Consider the following 23,420-nt stretch of genomic DNA (forward strand, 5'->3'; position numbering starts at 1 on the left):
TCAGAGAATTGAAACCGCACAAAGTCATCAAAAGAGTAATGCAGATAACCGGAGAAAGGACTTGGAATTTGAAGTTGAAGATCTAGTATTTCTCAAGATTACACCTCTGAAAGCAAGTTTAATGTCTGGGAAGGGAAAGAAGTTACAACCAAGGTTTGTAGGACTTTATAAGGTTATCCAATGTGTAGGAAATGTAGCCTATAAGTTGGAATTGCCACAGAGTCTGTCTCGGATTCATAATGTTTTCCATGTATCCATACTTAAGAAGTACCATCCAGACCCTTCTCATATTTTGCAATCGGAAAGTATTGAGATTGATGAGACCTTGACCTATGAGGAAAGACTGGTGAAACTTCTGGATAGAAAGGTGAAAGAATTGAGAAATAAGCATATACCTTTAGTAAAAGTTCTCTGGATGAACCATGAGCTAGAGGAAGCAACCTGGGAAGTTGAAGAAGCAATTCGAAGAAAGTATCCAAACCTATTCGCAGATCAAGGTAAATTTCGAGGACGGAATTTTCTTAAGGGGGAGAGGATGTAAAGACTCACAAAATTTATTTATTTTAAACTCCAAATTCTAGCTCATTTAATTATTTACTTGGCCATTTACCCCGAATATTATTTTCTAATCTCTTTAGACCAAATTACATTGATCTATGACTTACTTATATTTTTAGAGTGGCTCATTTCAAAATTTAATTTCTGAAGGCTCGTTAAGTGAAAATAGTGAATACGCGATTGGAGTAAATAATTGAATCGAGAATACAATAAGCTTGGAAAATTGGAGACTTGTACATTAGTCTCAAAATAGGTATTTTTATGCTTAAGTGCTCAATTATTAGTTAGTAATACTATCGTTATAAGAATTTCTTAGAGATTTCGCTCTATCGCGTATAAATTGGAAGTAAGCGTTTTTACGCGCGCGATTAATTGAAGGACCTTAGATTTTTATTTTGGGACTACTAAGAGTGAATAATGATGATATGAATGTAAGTGCATTAGAAGTTTATTGCACTAGTGCAGCAAACTTAAGAGGAATCGAGCACAAAACGCGCGCGTACGCGCACTATTCCTAGTTGACTTTTGAAACAACTTTTGGCCAAATTCTAAAGCTTCTCACGGAAGCTTACCATCAGTATTAGCTCTTCTTTTCCTGCTCCAAACAGCTGACCAAGAGGAAGAGAAAAACAGCTTCAATTTCTTCTCCATTTCTTTACTAAATCCTCACCAAATCACCTCCAACTTCAACCACACTTTGCTAAGCATTTGGGGATTATCTTAAGCTACCAAAGAGCTTGCTTTTCCACGGTTTATGTGAGCTCTAAGAAGACCAAAATTTCTGTTTAAGTCATCAACAAAAGTAAGTAACGATCAACCTTGATAATCTTGATTTATGGAAATTCTATTGCACATCTAGGCTTATGCATGCATATGGGTAGCTTGTTTATGTTGGAAAATGGTTTTGTAGGCTCTATGAACTCCCACATTTGATGGATGGAATGATTTGGTGAATTATGATGTTATTAATGTTAGTTTGGTGTTTAAATTAGTGAAATAATGTTGGGTTGTCGATAGAAACTTAAGGATGGTGCAATGACCAAAAGTGACCATTTTGCCCCTGCTATGTTCATGCACTTTGATGCAAAATTTTGAGGTTGTAATGGCTTGTTTACGATGTATACATGTTATATTGAGCGTGTGAAAAGTTTCATTGAAAAATAACATGATTTGGTCACCCAAATGTGTTGATTTCGAAAGCTTAGAAAACTGGAAAATGGTTCCCATAACTGCCCAGGCAGTCTTTTCTTTCGGCTATAACTTTTTACTCCGATGTTGAAATCGACTGCCGTTTGTGGCACTAGAAACTAGACATTCCCAGCTTTCCAATGGTATAAAATTTATGTTCTGATTCCACTTGAGCAGTCTGTGCCAATCATTTAAACATGACTGTCCTGTTTCTCACGTACACTGGAACTCTATTTTGAACAGCGAGTTAATGCTCAAAAATGAGTTAGTTGTGGACAGATTTTGGAAATGATTTCTTCTATGAAATTGTAACCTTAGGGATCTAGTTTTCAATGCCACCAACCATGCTCAATTCTGAGTTGAAATGAGTAATTTATGACCAGATTTCGAAACCGACTCTGTAGGCGAAAACCCTCATTTTGGACAGATTGTAAAGAATATTGATTTGGGCCTTGCTATTTGAAAGTTTTGGTGTAAATCACCTTCCAAACACATCTTGGATGATTATCAGACCTTTTTCACACCAATGAACCATGTTTGAGGAATTTTCCTTGGCCAAATGCTTGAAAACGGAAAAACGGAAGTCCAAGGCAGATTTGCCTTGGAACTCCTTGGAACTTTAGTGGTTTCGTTAACTATCTTTCAGTATGTATTTTTCTATGAAATTTTACAGAGAAATCGTCCCTATATATATTGCTAAATTTGGTACCATTTTGAGTCCGTTTCGCTGCTCAACTAAACTTCCAAAGTTCATGATTTGAGTTTGGAAAACCCTTGATTAACAAGGAAATCTTAGTAAATTTGAGCTATCATATCTTGGTGCTCAAAACTCCAAATCTCGTTGTGTTTTTTTTGTTCTAAACTTGGACTACAACTCTAATAGAGTTCCAAATTTCAGAGGTTAGTTCAAATCAAGTGAATTTTGCCGAATTTTTAAAGTTGGCCAAAATCAACCTAAACCTGCCTTAAGTGCCCCAAAACAGCAACTTTGAACTAATTTTTGAATACCTTCCGTTTGGAATCATGGAAAATTGTCTTCTAAGAACTTTTAGTACTTTCTAAGAGGTTTCCAACGGTATCAAGCTTTTCAATTTTGGACTTGTAAATAGTGAGATACAATTTTTTAAAGATCTCATATCAAAACTGAAATTTTCAGAACTTAAGGAAATGGAGTTTTTTCAAATTATCCTTTTTCCCTCGATATCACTTGAACGTTTTATACTTGATTTCGAAGATGAAAACGTGATTTCTCTTGTACTTTAAAACCCCATTTTTGAGCCTTAATTCGCGAGTAATTTAGGTTTATTTTAGTGAAATTTTCTAGGATTGTACAAGTGTGCAATCTTTCTTGATAATTGGGGTTTATAAGTGATTGCTCACTATCAATTGCTCAAGCTCGCATGAGGACCTTCAAGAGGATCCTATGGTAGACGCTTTAACTTCAAGTAACATTTCTCCTTGGTTGACTTGGTGAGTGTCAAGTGCATGATTACTTGAACTCCTGTGAATTTGATACATGTTTACTTGGTATCCATGACTTGAGATTTTGAAAATAGAGACGAGTGTGTACTTTATCGCACTCATTCTCATTTAAAACCAATGACCCATGATTACCTTGCTTGACATGAAATGAATGACCTGCTGGACATGACATGAATGCTTGAATATATCACATGCTTGCTTGACCTGAAATAGAATGCTATGGCTGCATACGTCGCTGGAGTGAATCTCCCTGACACTCAAATGTACATGGGGGACGTCCAAACTCATAGGCCGACCTTGGAATTCGAGCCGTCATGGGTTTGGTCGGGAATCTCGGTGAGCCATGAGAATTACATGATAAGCTTGATCTATTGGAGAGATCTTGCTTGGCATACTCGTGAAGTATCGCCTTATAAATGACGTTCGGGCCCGGTGGGGGGTTGTAAGGTGGACGGACCTGTGAAGTAAGTGGAGATCTACGGATTGGAAATACCGACCCGGTTGACGGAGAGTCATCGCGGGAAGGTATACAAATGCCCTGGCAAAGCATGTGGAACTTAGCTCCTGAGAGCTACTATATCCTTGAATTGTTTCTGTTTAGATTTCATTAAAATTGTTAATTACTCGCACTTTATCATTTGACCTGTTATTTGGACTTGCTACTTGGACTATGTGCTTGCATGTGTGTTCCTGGCCTCACGAGCGTTTTGCTCACCCTGTAGATTTGTTTTCCTTAACAGGATTGCGCATGGTTTGAGATTCGAAACAATTCCCTTTTGATGTACTTTTCTAACAGGGTTTGCAATGTACTTGACTAAGCTTTTGGTTATTGCATATTTTGGGTTTAAATGTATCTTTTAGAGATCCTGATGTAAGGATTGGATAACTCATTTATCATGAACTTGGGATGTAGTATTGGATATCATCCAAAGAAGTCTTCCGCACTTGCTTACTTTGTCTTATAGTTTTAGAACTATTGTATTAAGCTTGAATGGATATTGTCTTGAGTCCTGGCGAGAGTTGGGCAGGCATCCCTCAGATACCCTCTAATTCGCCTTAGGGAGAAATGGAGGCGTCACACATATTCTTTTGGAGTGTATCAAGCTTGAAAGCTAACTAATTATAAGCATGCAATACTTTGGAGTACTTTGAATATATATATTGAAGTTATTTGAAGTATTCCTAGTTTTAAATTGTGGATTGTACCGAGTCCTAGCGAGAGATGGGCAGGTGTCCCGCCGATACCCTTGGGTTCGCCCTTGAGAGAAGTGGGGGCGTCACAGTTGGTATCAGAGTTTAGCCTTCAGATCTTTGTAGTGTGTTCTAGGCTTAAAAGTTTAGGATGTCGGACTGTGGGATTAGTTTGAAAGTTAAGTGACTATTTGCAGGAATGAAAATCAAAGCCGCTTCGCGTGGTCTCTGCGCGAGGTGAGTTTGGGCCAAGCGATGTTATGATCTATATTATATGAATGAGTAAAGACTTAAGTGCTCTTCTAGAGTGAAGTTATGGATTATGAATGTGATGGGCAGAAATCCTTTATCTTGATACTTGGAGAAAAATAAGATATGTATGTTGGGTAGGAATCTCAAATGTGATGATTTACTCTTGGGACCGGCCGGCTCGAGTTGTGAATTACCTTGTTTCTGATTCTTGTACCCAGTACTTAAGAGTTGAGAGCAATCCTAAGGACTTGAGATCTCCATTTATGGGGGAATACGAATGAACCGATAGTTCACGTGAATAGTTATAGGAAACAAATAATCGTTTAGCTAAAATGGCACAATAATTAAGAGCTGCAGGTGGAGAAGATCATAGCCCAGAAGATCTTGGTGTTGCGATTGAAGTTGAACATGTTAGGAATGGGAATAATCTAGTTCCAATTAATCCAGTAAAGCACTACTTGTGATCTTTTGTAATGGGACGATGGGAGTAGAACTTAAGAGTTTGTGCCTTGGAGATGAACGTACTTTTGATAACCACCTGTTTACTTTTGTTTACTGACTTTGACTTCGTATGAACTTTATTTGACTGTAACTTGTGTTATGATTTAATGAGCTCGAGTTTATGTTTGATTGGTATGGTAATAATGTTAATTGTGTAAGTGATTTCATTTTTCTTTAAAGTTGTTACTGGTATGTGTGGAGTTCAATTATGATTTAGTGTGAGGTTTCTGTATATGCGTATAGATTAGTTGTGAACATGGAAACTGGAGGACAATGAAAGGGACGTCAATCTAGGCAACACCAAAATCAAAGAGTAGATACTGGGTCTGATATTGATCAAAACGCCGAGCCAAGAGCTGGGGAAGGAAATGACCAAATGACATTAGTTTTAACTTGCATGACGGATGTACTAGACCTCTTAGTAGCTCAACAGGGTCAGGGGGTTGGACAAGGAAACCAACGTGGAAACCAAGAGATAGGGGAGGATCGAGCTTTGGAACGGTTTCAAAAATTCTTCCCACCCAAATTTTCTAGAGGACCTGACCCAGAAGTGGCTGAGAATTGGTTAGAGAATATGAGGAATATATTCGATACCTTGGACTACACAGAGGAAAGACATGTCACTTTTGTTGTATTTCAACTTGAAGGATGTGAGAACCCGTAAATTCCCTAATATTTTTCCTAGGGTTTTTCCCCTTTAATTGCATGTTTTCTGCGTTTTCTGGCCTAGGAATATTTTATTGGTGGATTTTATGAGTAATTATAGTTTTTAGATGATTTTTCTAGCATTGGATAGTTTTTGAAAAATTAAGTATATAGAAAGGACGTGGGACCCACTAGTGCGGAAAGTTCGGAAAAATTCGGCCAATAAGGTTAGATTCCGGATACTGTGTAAAATGTATCGGGTGTTAATGGATAAGTAGAGGAGTGTGAAGTGATTGATGTGAGAGGTGAACAAAGGATAGAAATGCAATTAATGTGATGCCAAGTGTCACCATGATATTGGTTAGGACTTAAGAGTTACTATTCATTTTCTTGACTATTTTGACTAAGAGGTTAATATCTTCAAAAAAATCACAAAAATTCACCATTTTCACCTCTTGATGGCCGAACCTCTCTAGCAAGAAGAAAGACAAAATTCTTCAACTTTCTAGCTTCCATTTCACTCAATCTTCCAAAACCAACCACATAACTTAGATTCTACTCCATAAAATCTATCCTTTGGGTGCTTGTGAGTGGTCTATTGAAGTTTGTTTGAAGGTCTTAGGTGGCCAACATCTCTACATCTCTTGTTTCTTAGGTAAGTGATGTTTGACTACTCCCTTATACTTAATGATGGTTATTTTATGCCTAATGGTGGCTATGGTGTGAGAAATTGTGGATTATTTCATGGTTTGGAATGAATTGGTTGAGTTTTTTTATTTTATGAGGAATTTTCTGGTTTCATATGATCTTGATGGTGTGATTGTTTTTGATGGTTGGTAATAAGGGGCTTTGACTCTAGTAGGTGTGAATTGTTGATAAATGCAATCAATTTTGAATTTGGAAGAATTTCTGGAAAATTAGGGTTCTTGGTTGAACATTCTGTCCTAAATTTTAGGTCATAGATAGAGGCCGAATTGGACTTTGCTCAAAACATGAAAGTTGTAGGTATTGATGAGTTTGAAGTGCCTACAAAATTTCAGGGCAGTTGGAGTAGTGTAGAGTGAGTTATGCCGTTTTTACTGTTGCTGTTTTTGGTGAACAGAATGTGCGAACTGCGATAGTAATTGTCTGTTTTGACTGGAATTGATTTGGATTTTGTTGTTGGTGTCTTCTGATGAAATTTAGCTTGATGGCTTAGCTTTCATATGCCTTTGGAATCAATGCATTTGGACCTGTATAGACTGAATTGGACTGATTACAGTTTTGTCGGATTTGGGAACCTGCAATTACGGTTCTGGGTTAGTTTTCTGCATTTTTGACCTAGTTGTGCTAGGATTTGGACTGAGTGGCCTTCTACATTGTTGTAGCCCTGTCTTTTAGCTTCGCGATGGTGGGTCTTACACCCTCATCCGATGAGCGTAGCGTATTTTGTGCCATTACCGCATTTGGAAGCCAAAAACTGTTTTTTTTTTTTGTAAGGTCACATTAGTGCATTGCTGAAATTTCTGGTTTGCTATGATGCTTGATTATGCATATGAAACCCTATTGGGTTATAATTGGCTTGGCTTTGTGACTCGTTATCGAGTCTTATGGTATTTGTTTACATATTCTAGGGCGTGACGTTAGTGCACGACGTACTAGGGACGACGGTGAATGAAACCTCACTTGCTTAAGTGGTGAGTATACTACTCACTTGGATTTATAATGTGGCTTTGCTCTATGTGATTGTGATGCCTTGAAGGCTTGTTTGGCTATTGGAAATGATTAGGGTGAGGGTGTACTTGACCGCCCTCATTCCTTTTATTCTTGTGACCGATTGATTACCGTTTCACTGTATTACTGTACTGCTATATGAATTCTTGGATTTCATTCATGGAAATTGTTTGGGTGTTGGTTGGACGAGTATCCAACGGCCCTACTGTACTGAGCTCGACCCCGTTGGCATTCAATTGAATCGAGCCAGCGAGGGCTTGGTCGTGAAAATTGACTAGCCACGGGGACTGAAATGGAAATCTTGTGGTAATGAGACCCTTGGTTCCGGTGTACTCGAGTATCACCTAAAGTTACTGCTTGGAGTGCGGGCCCGGTTGGGGAATGTTGGGTGGAAGGAATGGAAGTGAAGAGAGGTCTACGGTTTGGTACTTTTAATATTGACGGAGGGTCAATTGAGTTAGATCAAGCATGTAGCGTGGAAATGGGCTCTTGAGAGCCGACCGTATCCTTTTCCCAAATTGTTTTGCTTATTATTTGAATATTTGCAATGAACGGTTATGTTTAAGTGATCTTGGCTGATTGTGTGATAGTTGCTCACTGAGCTTTAGCTCACACCATTCCATTTGTTTTCCTTACAGGAAAATAATCACTTTTGGAAGCTCATACTTGTTGGTTGCCAAATTGAGCCATGTATATGTCTATTTTGAATAGCTCTTTGCATGAAACCCTAATGTGTATTGGGTTCATCTTTTGATTGGCAAACCGAACTTTGTGTGCCTATGATGAATAGCTTTTGACATGCCGATGTAGTTGTAAATGTTGAATTGCGATGTATTAAGGTTTGGTGGGATCTCGGATTCCACTATTCCGGGCACTATTCATCGTTTTCATTTTTCTTATTATTTTGTTATTTTGATACTTGTGGCTTGTTCGAGCGCGCTTTTACTTTCCCGAAACGTTTTAGATCGCGTGAACTGATCCGTAGTCCTGGCGAGAGCTGGGCAGGCGGCCCGTTGACCCCTCTAGTTCGTCTTAGGGGAAAATGGGGCCGTTACAAAGGAGTAGTTCGAACCTGGTTGAATGTTATAAGGAACAAGTGGGAAAGGGATCAAATTCCAAGGATTTGGATAAACTTTGTACGAGAGTTTAATGAGAAATTTCTTCCTCCACTTGTTCAAGAAAAGAGAGAAGACGATTTTATATAGCTTCGTCAAGAAACTTTGAGTGTGGCTGAGTACAAAACACGATTCACGAAGTTATCTATGTATGCTCCAGAATTGGTGGTTACGGAATGGAAGAGAATAAGATGGTTTATCCAAGGATTAAATTTAGAAATCTAGGATGCCCTTGCCACAGCACAGATTGAAACATTTAGTGATGCTCTTGAGAAAGCGCAAAGGGTAGAGAACACAAAATCCCAACTGTGAGCCTTTCAAGCGAAGAAAAGAGATGTATCAAATGGTATACTAAGAGAAATTGGACCACCACCCAAAGTTAGAAAAGAAGTAGATGGAGTGAGACTATCATTTCCTTCACCACTCATGATAAAGGAACCAAAAGGAACTATGTCACGAGGAGCTCCAGTAGGACAGATACAATCAAAGGAAACCTCGCAAGCAAGTCAAGTCACACCGCCTCGTCTGACCTGTGGATATTGTGGAAGGACGAATCATACCGAAGAAAACTGCTAGCTAAAAGGGGGAAAGTGTATGGGATGTGGGAGTACCAACCATAAAGTTCATGACTGTCCAAATAGGTATCCACGAGAAACTACTACTCAACAAGGAAATAGAATTATTCCTCGACAAGTCAGTGGAAGAGGAAACCGACCAGTAGCATCTGCAAGAACATATGAAATGATCACACAACAAGATTCAGGGTTATTTGAGATTACGGAAGGTATGGATTTCGAGAACGAAATTCTTTTTAAGGAGGGAAGGTTGTGAGGACCCGAAATTTTCTTATTTTTATTTTATTTTTCTGGCTTAATTAATTATTTACTGACGCGTTTTCTCTAAATAATTTAGTTTAACAATTTAAAACTTATTTACATGGAACTGTGGCATACATGTATTTTTAAAATGACTTGTTACAAAATTTAATTTTTGGAAAGCTAGATTAGTGAGAATAGTGAATACGCGTTGGGAGACAATAATCGATTTGAGGATACAATAAACTTGGAAAATTGGAGACTTGTACATTAGTCTTGAAATAGGTATTTTTATGTTTAAGTGCTCAAATATTAGTTAGTGATACTATCGTTATAAGAATTTATTAGAAATTTCACTTTATCGCGCACAAATCGGAAGTACGTGTTTTCGCGCACGCGATTAATTGAGGGACTTAAGACCCTTATTTTTAGACCACTAAGAGTGAATAATAATAGTATGAATGGAAGTGCATTGGAAGTTTGGTGCACAAGTGAAGCAAACTCGAGAGGAATCGAGCACGAAACGCGTGTGTGCGCGCGAGGGGAGAGTTGACTTTTGGAGCATTTTGAGCCACACATTCTTAAGTCTCTCACGAAGCTTTTGCAGCTGCAAAAACATTCTCTTTTTCTCACCATAGCAGCCGTGCATCAAGGGGAGGAAGAAGGAACCAAAGCTCTTCCATTTCTTGCTCCATTTCTTACCCAAATCATCTCAAAATTTACACACAATTTGCAAACCACTTGGAGATCAACCCAAGCTAGGAAAAGGGGCTTGCTCTCACAGTTTTTCTTGAGCTAAAAGGACCAAAATTTCTGCTTTGATCATCTAAGAAAGTAAGTGATGATCAACCTCTCCAATCTTGACTTATGGAAGTTATATTGCAGTTATAAGCTCATATAATCACGTGGGTACCTTTATTTATGTTGAAAATTTGGTGTGTGGTCTCTATGAAATCCCACAATGGATTGGTGGACTGATTTGATGATAAATGATGCTATTTATGTTGGATTAGTGCTTAATCTAGTGGAAATACGTTGGGTTGTGAAGGAAAACTCAAAAGGAGGGAGTTGAGCAAAAGTGACAAATTTGCCCTTGTTATTGCCGTGACCCTTAGTGCATTTTTTTGTGGTTCAAATGACTAGATTTTGATGTAAATGTGTAATATAGGTTGTGTAGAAAGTTTCATCAAACAAGTACGTGATTTGGAAGGGTAAATGTTGAGATTTCGAAAATTTGCCAAAACTGGAATTGTGTCCCGTATTGCTCTGGTAGTGTTTTTGTTTCGGCCATAACTCTTTACTCCGATGTCGAAATTGAGTGCTATTTCTGGAATTAGAAACTAGACACTCCCAGTTTTCCAACGGTATAAAATACATACCCTGAGTCCACCTGAGTGAGCCGTACGAACCTTGTAAATTTGCCTGTCCTGTTTCACGTCTATACTGGAAGCTCTGTTCTGAGCTGCGATTTGATGCTCAAATATGAGCTAGTTGTGGATAGAATTTTAAAATGATTCCTTCTAAGAAATTGTAGCCTTATGAATGTATTTTCCAGTGCCATCAACCACACTCAATTCCAAGTTGAATTGAGTGAATTAGTGCCAAATTACAGACCTGCATCATTGCTTGAAAACCCTCATTTTGGATTGATCAATGGCCTATCTTGTTTGGGACTTGTTATTTTGAAATTTTGGTCAATCACCTACCAAATGTATATTAGATGTTTCTCACACTTTTTTTTCATAAATGGACCAGATTTGAATCGTTTTCATTGGGCAAAATGTTTGAAAAGGAAGAAGGAAGCAAAAGACAGATTGGTCTTGGGATTTTCTTGAAATTTGGTAGTTTAGTTCACTACCTTCCCGTGTGCATTTTCAAATGAAATTTGGTAGAGGAGTAGTTCTCATATGGAATTTGAATTGTACCAATTTTGGTGTCAATCTAAGACCATTTCGACATACAAATGATGTCCCAAAATTGCTCTTCGAATCTGGAAAATTTTCCTTTTCTCTTGGCCGAATGGTCAAATCTGATTTGGGATGTTATATTTCGAAAACCTTGATGTCAATTACTTCTAAATTACTTATTGGATATTTATGGAACATTAGTTTCAATATTTGAATTAATTGAAGTTGATTGTGTGGAACAAAGCTTTTAAAAGGAAAATTGAAGTACAAGGCAGAATTGCCTTGGAAATTCTTGAAATTTTAGGGGCTTTGTTAACTGACTTCCCGAGTAAAGTTTTATATGAAATTTGACAGAGGAATAGCCCTTATATGGTAGAATAATACTACCAAATTTTGTGCCATTCCGAATCCATTTCAATGTCCAACTGAAGTCCCAAAGTTCAGGTTTCAAATCTGGAAATTCTTGATCACTGACGAATTTTTAGCCAACTTTGAGCTGCTATATCTTGGCGCTCAAAACTTCAATTCTTGTTCCGTTTGTTGTGTTTTAAACCTTGATTGGAATTCTAATTAAGGTACAAATTTTGGAGGCCAGTTCACTTCTTGTGAATTTTGCCGATTTTCCAAAGTTTGCCAAAAGACATGACTAAAACTGTCTTGCCTGTTCAGATCAGCCTCTTTGAGCTTAAAAATGATTGTTGTCCGATTTGAATCTTTAAAAAATGTCTTCTACGAACTTTTAGTATTTTGAAACAAGATTCCAACGGTTTAAGATTTTTTATTTTTCGACCTACTGAGTGCAAGATATGATTTTTCTAAGTTTGATGCACAAAGCCAAAATTTGCCGATTTCTTAGAAAATGAAAATTTGAAAACTTGACTTCTTATCTTGATATTAATCTATCATTTTGAACCCAATTTTGTGGAGGATATGAGTTTCCTTAGTAACTTTAAAATCCACACTTTTGAATCTTAACTTTCGATAAAATAAAACCCTTATGAAGACATTGACTTGAATTCTAAAGCAAGTATGCATTCTTTCTTGTTTGATAAGAAATTTGTGAAATTGTGAGGGTGATTATTGGTCACTTTTCTTCAGGCGATCAAGAAGGTCTCGAAGAGAATCCCGAAGTGGATCATTGACGACTTTCTTTACTCACTTGTTTTGAATAGGTGAGTGTTCCATATAGGAGTACGTGATTTGAATAGTTTTATGACATGTTTACTCCATGGTCATTATGTGTTTTATTGTTAAGTACTATCGATAATTGCTTCTATGGACTTTTCCATCATTTTGAGTCGAGTGTGTGTATTACCGCACTCGTTCTCACTTAAGTAAAATGTACTTGAATTACTCGATATGAAATACTTGAAATGCATATTTACATGAAGCGTTTCAATGATTGATTATGCTATGGCTGCATAAGTCGATTGGAGTGAATCTCCTCGACTCTTAAATGGTAAAAGTAGGGAACGGCCAATGGGCGACCTACGAAAATGATGAATTTTTACCGTTAACCGAGATGATTTACCGTTTACCGTTCACCGTTTACCGATTTACTTAATTATTTACTTACTTGATTACTTGGCTATTTGATTACTTGATTACCGTAAATTACATGTTCATATGAAATTGGCCACTGTTTTAAGGCGAGTGTGTATTTTATCTCACTCGACCTACTAAAAGGATAAATTTTTACCGTTCACCAATTGACTTGATTACGTGTGCATGTTGTAAGCTCTAAACTGAACTGGGCCCTACCCTTGCTTACTAACTTACTCAAGCCAGGACTGGGCTCGGTCGGGTAGGTTGGAACCCTGGGACACCGTTTCGGTATACTCGAGTATTACCATTGGAGGGATAAGGTGATGGCCAGTCAACCGAGGGGATCATTGGAGCTATAAGGTGAAGTTGACCGAAATGGTTCCACTGGAACACCGTATCCTTCAATGTGTGTTTATTTTTACACACTGATAACTGTATCATGCTAATGTGCCAAGATGCCAACCTTGAACCATGCTTGAGTTATGCTCAAATTACTCGTACGATGATAACTATCTCATGTTAATGTGTCAAATATGTAACCTGGAATCATACATGTGGTATGCTCAAATTCCTTGATTTATTAGAACTGTTAGAGTGTCTTGGAACCTCAGTGGGCTGTGTTGCTCATTCCACGTTTTTGTTTTCCTTAACAGGGTTCGAGACCAAGGGTGCTCGTGAATAGTACTAGATTGTTTTCTTTTGAAGAGTTTAAGTTGTATTATAACGGATGGTTGTAGTACATATTCTTTTGGAGTGTATCAAGCTTAAAAGCTAACTAATTGTAAGCATGCAATACTTTGAAGTACTTTGAATATATATATTGAAGTTATTTGAAGTATTCCTAGTTTTGAATTATGGATTGTACCGAGTCCTGGCGAGAGTTGGGCAGGCGTCCCGCCGATACCCTTGGGTTCGCCCTTGGGAGAAGTGGGGGCGTCATAGAATCAACCTTTGAAATTCATAACACAATAAGAGTTCCAAACAAAGTTTCAAACATAACAAAGGCAACTAAATTCAGAGTTTTGAGCTACAAGATATAACAGTTCAAGGTCGATTGGATTTCACTACGTGAACAGTGAATTTCCAGATTTCAAGAGCAATCTTTGGGGCATTATTTAGAAATCGAAATGGTATTGAAATTTCACTAAATTTGGTACACTTAAACTTCCATATAAGGACTACTTCTCTATCAAATTTCATGAAAAAACTCACGTGGGAAGGTAGTTAACAATACTACCAAAGTTTAGGAAATTCTCAAAGCAAATCTGTCCCCTTGCTTTTGTTTCCTTTTTCAAACATTTTGCACCATCAAATCAGTTCCAATTCGGTTCATTTTTGAAACCAAGGTCCTATGAACATATAATAAGCAATTGGTAGGTAATTGACACCAAAATTTTCAAAACAGAACGTCCCAAACCGAACCAAACCATTTGGCTAGCAAGAAGAGAAAGATTTCCAGATTTCCAGCTATGTTGCACTTTCAAAATCAGACCACATCTCACTTGATACAGGTTCAAATTAGGAATGGTTGGTGGCATTGGAAACTAGATTCAAAATTTCACATTTCATCAGGAGAAAACATTTTCGAAATCAGTTCACATGTGAGGGAAAATAGAGCCACAAGGGGCAGCTCCTCCATTCCTCTTGGATAGACCATCAGAACAGGACAGCAAATTTTGCCAAATCACTACGGCTCACTCAGTTTGAACTAGAAGGTGAATTTTATACCATTGGAAATCTACAATTGTCTAGTTTCAAATGCCACAAACGGCACTCAATTTCGAATTTTGTACAAAGAGATATGTTCTATCAAAAAGTTACTGTTTGGACAGCCTGAACCCATTTCCAGTTTTCTTCCAAATTTCGAAAATTCAAGTTTTGCTTAACCAAATCAAATGAGTTTTGGTAGACACTTTCTTCACACAATATGCAATGTATATCAACCAATTTCACAGCCAAACAACCAACAAAATTTCAGATTAAAACAAAGCAACATGGACAGAATTTTCGGCCAGCTTGTCCTCTCACGGTTTCTCTCTTTCTTTTTCCTCGTCTAGTTTCTTTCATTAAAACTCATCACAAGCACACTAAAACAGACATAAACATCATGGAAGCCGTCATATAACCAAGGTGGGAGTTCTTAGAGCCCACTTCAACTGTGAGGACTTGTAAAATCCCTTATATTTTTCTTACAATTCCCTTTTATTTGGAAATTATTACTTTATAATAGCCCTACTACCCAATCACCCCACAATAAGTACAAATGAACATAGAATTAAGGATTTTCCCTTTCCGTTTTCAAATTATCGCAAATTAGGGTTTTTACATCTTTCCGTAGTGTGAGTATCCGGAACGAAGGGTGGATCAAATTCGGTGATTGAGAGTGAGTTTTAGATGATATTAAGTGTGTGATTAGAAGTGATAATACTAAGTTAGTGAATTATAAGTTAAAACCCTAGTATACGAGATTTAAAAAAAAATCGGCCTGAACCGATGGGTATCACTCACTACCGATTGAACACCCCACTTGACTACCACTTCCCTACCATAAAATGTCCTTGATATTATTGCAAAATATCCCCCTCATCCTCAACTTAGGTTGGCCGAAATTATTGACCAAAAAACACAAGGAAAAGAAAAAAAAATTGAGATGGAAGTTGGTGGTGACAAGTGGAGGCTATCCAAGCACCTTTGATCCAAACCAAGACCAAGTCTTATAACCTTTCTTAGCCTCCAATCTTCTCCATTTTTCAAGCTGAAAACCGTGAGCTTGAGGGAGAGAGAGGGAGCAAGATAAAGAACTCCATTTCATCTTGAGCTTGATCCATTTGAGTGAGAAAACAAGATTCTAAACCGATTAAATCCTTTTTTGTGCACTTGGAAAGCTTGGTGTGCAAAAGGATTACAAGAAGAGGTGGTGGATAACTCTTATAAGCATCTTTGAGAGGTATATGGTCTGACCATCACATTTATTTCCCTTAGTCTTGTCTAAGTTGAGTAGTAACTTGTAATTTTGCTTGTGATGCTTAATTCATGTGATTTTGGATGATTGTAGTGATGAATTTTAAGTTAGGGTTTTGAATAGTTCACTTCAAATTCCTATTGTTTGGATGGTATATGGTATATGTAAGCTTGTATAAGAGGCTGTGGTAGTGATTTAAGCAAGAAATGAAGAGATTTCCCTTTGAAACCCCAAATTCCAGATTTCAGTTTTTCACCTCCCCTGTTCTGACTGGTTCTGTTTGACTAGGTTGGAGGCCGAATTAGACTTAGAATAAAACATGAAAGTTGTATATAATGATGTTTCATAGCTTCCTGTAAAATTTCAGCTCAATCCGAGTGCTGTAGCATGTGAAAAGACAAAAATACCCCTGACTGCCATAGGTAAAACTTTAGGGATAGTTTTGACATTTCACCAATCTGACCACGTCTGTTCACCCTGATGCGTACTGAATTAGCATTTGGCCAAAACATAAAATTTTTAGTGCTATGTCTTAGTTTGCAACGCCCCTTGAATCACCTCGATTGGACTTTGGTAGCCTGAGTTATTGTCGTTTAAACATAGCGCGGTTAACTGACCCGTTTGTGAGATTCTGGTTCTGTAATTTGAAATTTTGACCTAGATACACTATGAAATAGACTATATGGTCTTCATCAAAGTTGTAGCTCACTGTCTTAGCTTCGAAACGCTATAAATTTCACAACAATTCGATAAGCGTAGCTTCGGTTGTGTCCGTTATGCTAAGCGACGTTAAATCTGTCTTTTGTTATAGGACTTAAACTTCATTTCCGGCGAACTTCTACCTAGCTTGATTTTGTACTTGTATGACTTTGAGCCTATTGAATAGCTATTGAAATGAGATTATTTTGTGTGTGACTTTGGGACTGATTGAGGAAAAGAATGAAGCCATAAATGGCTGAAAAATAGGTAAATACAAAGGGCGTGCTGCCCAAATTTACGCTCGAGGACTAGGTAGATCTACTTGCGACTTGAGTAAGGCTTGATAGAGAATACCACTTGAACCATCTAGGATATTTACATCTTCTTTTATCAACGTATATAAGTTAGAACTTGGCCGACCTTGTACCCTTGAAAAAATGAAATTTACGACTAATAGAAATACGTTTTCTCCATTTCTTCGACTCAAATGGTATTTCAAAGTATAATTGCTTCAAAGCTTCAAAGTCTTAAGAGAGAGCAAGAATTTCTCAAAATTTGATAAGTATCTTGAATACTACTTAAACGAATTGCATTTACTTGATTTTCTCGAAGCGGAACTCCTGTGTTTCGAACTCTAGAGAGTTTTACATTCGCAAATGATATTTTATCGCAGATTTGGACTCCAACCAGGGAGTTGGACCTGAACGTGACTTTTGAAAGGCACTAAACCTTTGGTGAGTACTTCCAAATACCTGATTGAACTGGACACTTGTTTTAATGCTTGACCAATGTGATTTAATGATATGTCATTTGTTTGATGGGGCAAGAGTGTACGTTATCGCACTTGCCCTGATATGAGATATACTTGTTTATTGTTGCAATGGATTTGACATATTTATGTATATGGTGCACACTTCCTGGAATTCCAGAAACCCTGTGGCGAGTTACTTGAGTCGAGCCGGTAAGGGTTTAGTCGATTGGGTAACGAACCCTGGGTCTTTCGTTTTGTCAAGTGGAGTGATATCTCCTCGACTAATCGGTATACTCGAGTATTACCACCAGTGTTTATTGAGGATTTTGGGCCCAGTAGGGGGTTTGGATGGTAGACGGAGAGTAGTTTAAGTGGTGCTCTATTGGATTGGTTACTTACTTGAGAGTTGACAGAGTGTCAACTATTACTTGATCAAGTTCTGGTGATGCAATGGGAATTTGGCTCCTAAGAGCGATCCGTATCCTTATACTTTAGAGTGATTAGTACTTATCGTGTTATTGCTTCGTTTTTAAAAGAAACCTTTGCACTCGCTTATTTTGAGATTTACTACTTGAAGTGTTACTGTTCACTTTTATGAACTTGTTATACTTGCTATCTCTTGCTACGTTGATACGTGTACTTTTAAATAATGGTCAACTTGCTATTTGGAACCTCACTGGGCTTTTAGCTCATTCCACTCCATTTGTTTTCCTTACAGGGGGTACGAGCGAGGCGTGAGACTTGTACAGACTAGCGTAGTCTAGTTTTTTTTATTTTGACTTGTACTCATGCTAGCACTCGACTAGGGTTGATTGGACTTGGATTGTAAACACGTTAATGTATTTGGACGTGTATAAGCCTTGTAGCTAGATCTGAGCATGAATGTATATCTTAAGTTTGAACTTGTTGTGTTACTTATTTGCTATGAATGTAAGTTATTTTCTTGAGTTTCGAGTGAGTGAATCCTGGCGAGAGCTGGGTAGGCGACCCGCCGAACCCTGGGGTATGCCCTAGGGGGAGGTGGGGCCGTCACAGATGGTATCAGAGCTCCTATCGGGCTCCTGCCGGGAGAGAGTTCTCGAACTGTGGGGATTGGCTTGTTAAGTGTGGAACAAATGTCTATTGTTGGAGACCTTAGATATGTATGTTGGGTAGGAATCTCAAAAGTGGTTGATTTCCTCTTGAGCGTAGCTAACTCGAGCAGGAAATGACCATATTTTTGGATTCTTGTACCCGAATACCAAAGAGTGATATCTTTATGATAAGTCGATATCCCGAGTAATATGAGAGTAAGTTTGAATGGCGAAAGCCAAGGCACGGGGGATGCATATAGTCTGGACTTAGGATATATTGAAGATATTAGTAAGATTGGGACCCTTATTCTTTACATGTACGTACTTGGTTGTACTTCGTCAAGTCTTGATTAAGTGTGGTGCTTGAGCAATACCAAGGGTTAATGTCCCATAGGATGTGTGAATTGCTATGATATGTATATAAAGAAAGTATGTTATTTTCAATGTGATTTCTTAGTTTTCATTTTATGATTTGAAAACACTTTTATCGGCCTTATAGCTCCTTTATTTTGCTTATACTTATATAGGAAAAGAGGTATGGAGGGTAGACGGATTGAAGAACGTGGAACTACTCAAGTGCGCGGTTCTAGCCGTAGCCGTGGGGCTAGACAGACACAAAAACCAATACGGGAACCGAGAGAGGAGAGAGGTGAAACGGTTGAACCACAAGTTGCACCCCGAGCTGAAGGAGGGGATCAGGTAGCAACGGCAATTCAGCAAATGATCAATATACTTGCTCGACTGGTAGAGCAGCAGGGTCAAGCCCTAGTTAATCAACCCAGGGATCCTGAAATGGGACAAGATAGGGCGCTAGAGAGATTCCAAAAATTCTTTCCTCCTAAGTTCTTGGGAGAATCGGACCCTGAGGGAGCGGAGAGATGGCTACAAACCATGATCAATATATTCGCCGCTCTAAACTATACGGAGGATAGACAGGTGCAATTTGCTATTTTTCAGTTTGAGGGTCCAGCTAGGGCCTGGTGGAATGTAATTGGGGCTAAATGGGAAAGAGAGGGGTCTGCATGGACTTGGGTGAACTTTGTGCGAGAGTTTAATGAGAAATACCTTCCACCGATAGTGCAGGAGAAGAGAGAAGATGATTTTATTAAGCTTCGTCAAGGAACCCTAAGTGTATCTGAATATGAAACTCAGTTCACAAAACTATCTAAGTTTGCTCCCGAATTGCTATCTACGGAGCAAAGGAGGGTAAGACGGTTTGTCCAGGGACTAAATGCGGAAATACAGGAGGCTTTGGCAGCGGCACAAATTAATACTTTTACGGAGGTTTTGGAGAAAGCCCAGAGAATAGAAATTGCTAGGGCACAAGTGAGGGCTTTTCATGCAAAAAGGAGAGGTGCACCTGGTGGAAGTCAAGGGCAGGGACAAGACGACCTAGCTTTGCCACCCTTTAAGGTGGGTCGAGGGGATGGTGGTAGGCAAATTTCGAGGACACCTAGGAAAATTACTCCAAGCAGAGCCTCGAGTGGAAAGGGACAAGCAAGAGGTGCCTCACAAGGAGGTCAGACCTCAGCCCCTCGTGTAAATTGCGGGTACTGTGGGAAGACCAATCATACTGAAAATGATTGTTGGCGAAAGGCACGAAAATGTTTATGGTGTGGTAGTGCCGAGTACCAGCTTGCAACTTGCCCCCGTAGGTCACACATAAACCTTGAACAAGCAAATATAGGAGGGACGAAACCAAGGGTGCCAGCTAGAGTGTACGCCTTGGACCAACAGGCAGTACCCGAACCATCGGAGGTAGGAGAAGGTACGAATCATGTTTTCCATTATTTAGCTAAATTGTGGCTACGGTGAGACCTGAGAGCTAGAAACGGATATGCAAGGGAAATACTCTATGTTATTTACAATTAAAGGTATGAATTTCGAGCTTGAAATTCTCTTAAGGGGGAGAAAGTGTGAGGACTTGTAAAATCCCTTATATTTTTCTTAAAATTCCCTTTTATTTGGAAATTATTACTTTATAATAGCCCTACTTCCCGATCACCCCACAATAAGTACAAATGAACATAGAATTAAGGGTTTTCCCTTTCCATTTTCAAGTTATCACAAATTAGGGTTTTTACGTCTTTTCGTAGTGTGAGTATCCGGTACGAAGGGTGGATCAAATTGGGTGATTAAGAATGATTTTAGATGATATTAAGTGTATGATTAGAAGTGATAATAATAAGTTGGTGAATTATAAGTTAAAACCCTAGTATACGCGATTTAAGAAAAAATCGGTCCGAACCGACGGGTATCGCTCACTACCGATTGAACACCCCACTTGACTACCACTTCCCTACCATAAAATATCCTTGATATTATTGCAAAATATCCCTCTCATCCTCAGCTTAGGTTGGCCAAAATTATTGACCAAAAAACACAAGGAAAAGAAAAAAAAATTGAGATGGAAGTTGGTGGTGACAAGTGGAGGCTATCCAAGCACCTTTGACCCAAACCAAGACCAAGTCTTATAACCTTTCTTAGCCTCCAATCTTCTCCATTTTTCAAGCTGAAAACCGTGAGCTTGAGGGAGAGAGAGGGAGCAAGATAAAGAACTCCATTTCATCTTGAGCTTGATCCATTTGAGTGAGAAAACAAGATTCTAAACCGATTAAATCCTTTTTTGAGCACTTGGAAAGCTTGGTGTGCAAAAGGATTACAAGAAGAGGTGGTGGATAACTCTTATAAGCATCTTTGAGAGGTATATGGTCTGACCATCACATTTATTTCCCTTAGTCTTGTCTAAGTTGAGTAGTAACTTGTAATTTTGCTTGTGATGCTTAATTCATGTGATTTTGGATGATTGTAGTGATGAATTTTAAGTTAGGGTTTTGAATAGTTCACTTGAAATTTCTATTGTTTGGATGGTATATGGTATATGTAAACTTGTATAAGAGGTTGTGGTTGTGATTTAAGCAAGAAATGAAGAGATTTCCCTTTGAAACCCCAAATTCCAGATTTCAGTTTTTCACCTCCCCTGTTCTGACCGGTTCTGTTTAGCTAGGTTGGAGGCCGAATTAGACTTAGCATAAAACATGAAAGCTATAGAGAATGATGTTTTATAACTGCCTATAAAATTTCAGCTCAATCCGAGTGCTTAGCATGCAAAAAGACAAAAATACCCCTGACTGCCATAGGTAGAACTTTAGGGACAGTTTTGACACTTCACCAATTTGACCACGTCTATTCACCCTGATGCGTACTGAATTAGCATTTGGATAAAACATGAAAGTTGTAGTGCTATGTCTTACCTTTCCAACGCCCCTTGAATCATCTCGATTGGACTGTAGTAGCCTAAGTTATTATCGTTTAAACATAGCACAGTTAACTGACCCGTTTGTGAGATTCTGGTTCTGTAATTCGAAATTTTAACCTAGATACACTACGAACTGTGTGAGGACTTGCAAATTCCTTATATTTTTCTTAAAAATTCCCTTTTATTTGGAAATTATTATTTTATAGTAGCCCCATTACCCAATCACCCCATAATAAATGTAAATGAACATAGAATTAAGGGTTTTTCCTTTCCGTTTTTGAGTTAGTACGAAATAGGGTTTTTACGCCTTTTCGTTGTGTGACTAATCGGTGCGGAGTGTGGATCAAATTTGGTGATTAAGAGTGTGTTTTAGATGATATTAAGTGTGTGATTAGAGGTGATAATAATAAGTTATTGAATTAAAAGTTAAAACTCCAGTATACGCGATTTAAGGAAAATCGGCTCGGACCGACGGGTGTCGCGCGCTACCGATTGAACACACCACTTGAACACTACTTTATTACCTTCATCTCCTTACTTTGATATCAACAAAAATCACCCCAAAATGCCCTTCAAGGCAGCCAAAATTCTTGACCAAGAGAGAGAGAAAAAAAAAGGAAAAATGAGTGGAATTTGGTGGAGACACTTGTTGGCCATCTAAGGGCCTTTGACCAAACTAATTGTCTTGCCTTCTTATCTTCATTTGGCTCCATTTCTTCATCATTTTCTGCTTTTCTTGGCCGAGAGAGAGAGAGAGAGAAAAGCAAGGGGAAGAAACTCCATTTCATCTTGAGTTTGATCTACTTAAGTGAGAAAACAAGAAATCTAAACCGATTAATCAATAGTTTGAGAGCTTGGGAAGCTTAAGCAACCAAAAATTTCAAAGAGAGGTTGAGGATATCCTTTGAAAGCTTGTTCTTGAGGTATATTGGCTGTCCCTTATCTTTGGTTCTTTTACTTTTGTTTAAGTTGTTATATAACTCATGATTTGGTTCAATTGGTAGCTGTGGGAGTAGTTGTGGTGATTTTGGGAGAATTGGTGAGTTAGGGTTTGTATTGATCAGCCATATTTCTTCTTGTTTAGATGGATTATGATGGGAATAAGTGTAGATAAGGAGGTGAGGTAGTGTTTTAAGCTAGAATTATGAAGATTAGCACTTGTAGGCATAAATTCCAGATTTTCGGTTTTGCACCTCCCCTGTTCTGACTGGCACTTTTTCACCATGTTAGAGGCCTAATTAGGCTTAGCACAAAACACAACAGTTGTACAGAATAATGTTTTATAGGTTTCTGTAAATTTGCAACTCAATCCGAGCAATGTAACCTGTAAAAAGACATAAATACCCTGACTACCATAGGTTTAGTCCAATGGACAGTTTTGACATTTCATCAATCTGATCGTGCCTTTTCACCTTGATACATACTGAACTAGCATTTATCCAAAACATGAAAGTTGTAGTGCTATGTATTAGCTTTCCAACGCCTCTGGAATCACCTCGTTTGGACTTTGGTAGCCTGAGTTATTGTTATTTAAACATAGCGCGGTTAACTGACCCGTTTGTGCGCTTCTGGTTTTGTAATTCAAAATTTTTACCTAGACACACTACGAACTGGACTAGGTGGTCTTCATCACAATTGTAGCCCTCTATCTTAGCTTCGAAACAGTATAAATTTCATCTCAATCCGATAAGCGTAACCTCAGTTGTGTCCGTTACGCAAAACAACATCAAATCTGTCTTTTGTTTCTTGACTCAACCTTCATTT

Source organism: Coffea arabica, chromosome 10e (genome assembly GCF_036785885.1).
Source record: "Coffea arabica cultivar ET-39 chromosome 10e, Coffea Arabica ET-39 HiFi, whole genome shotgun sequence".
Classification (NCBI taxonomy): Eukaryota; Viridiplantae; Streptophyta; class Magnoliopsida; order Gentianales; family Rubiaceae; genus Coffea; species Coffea arabica.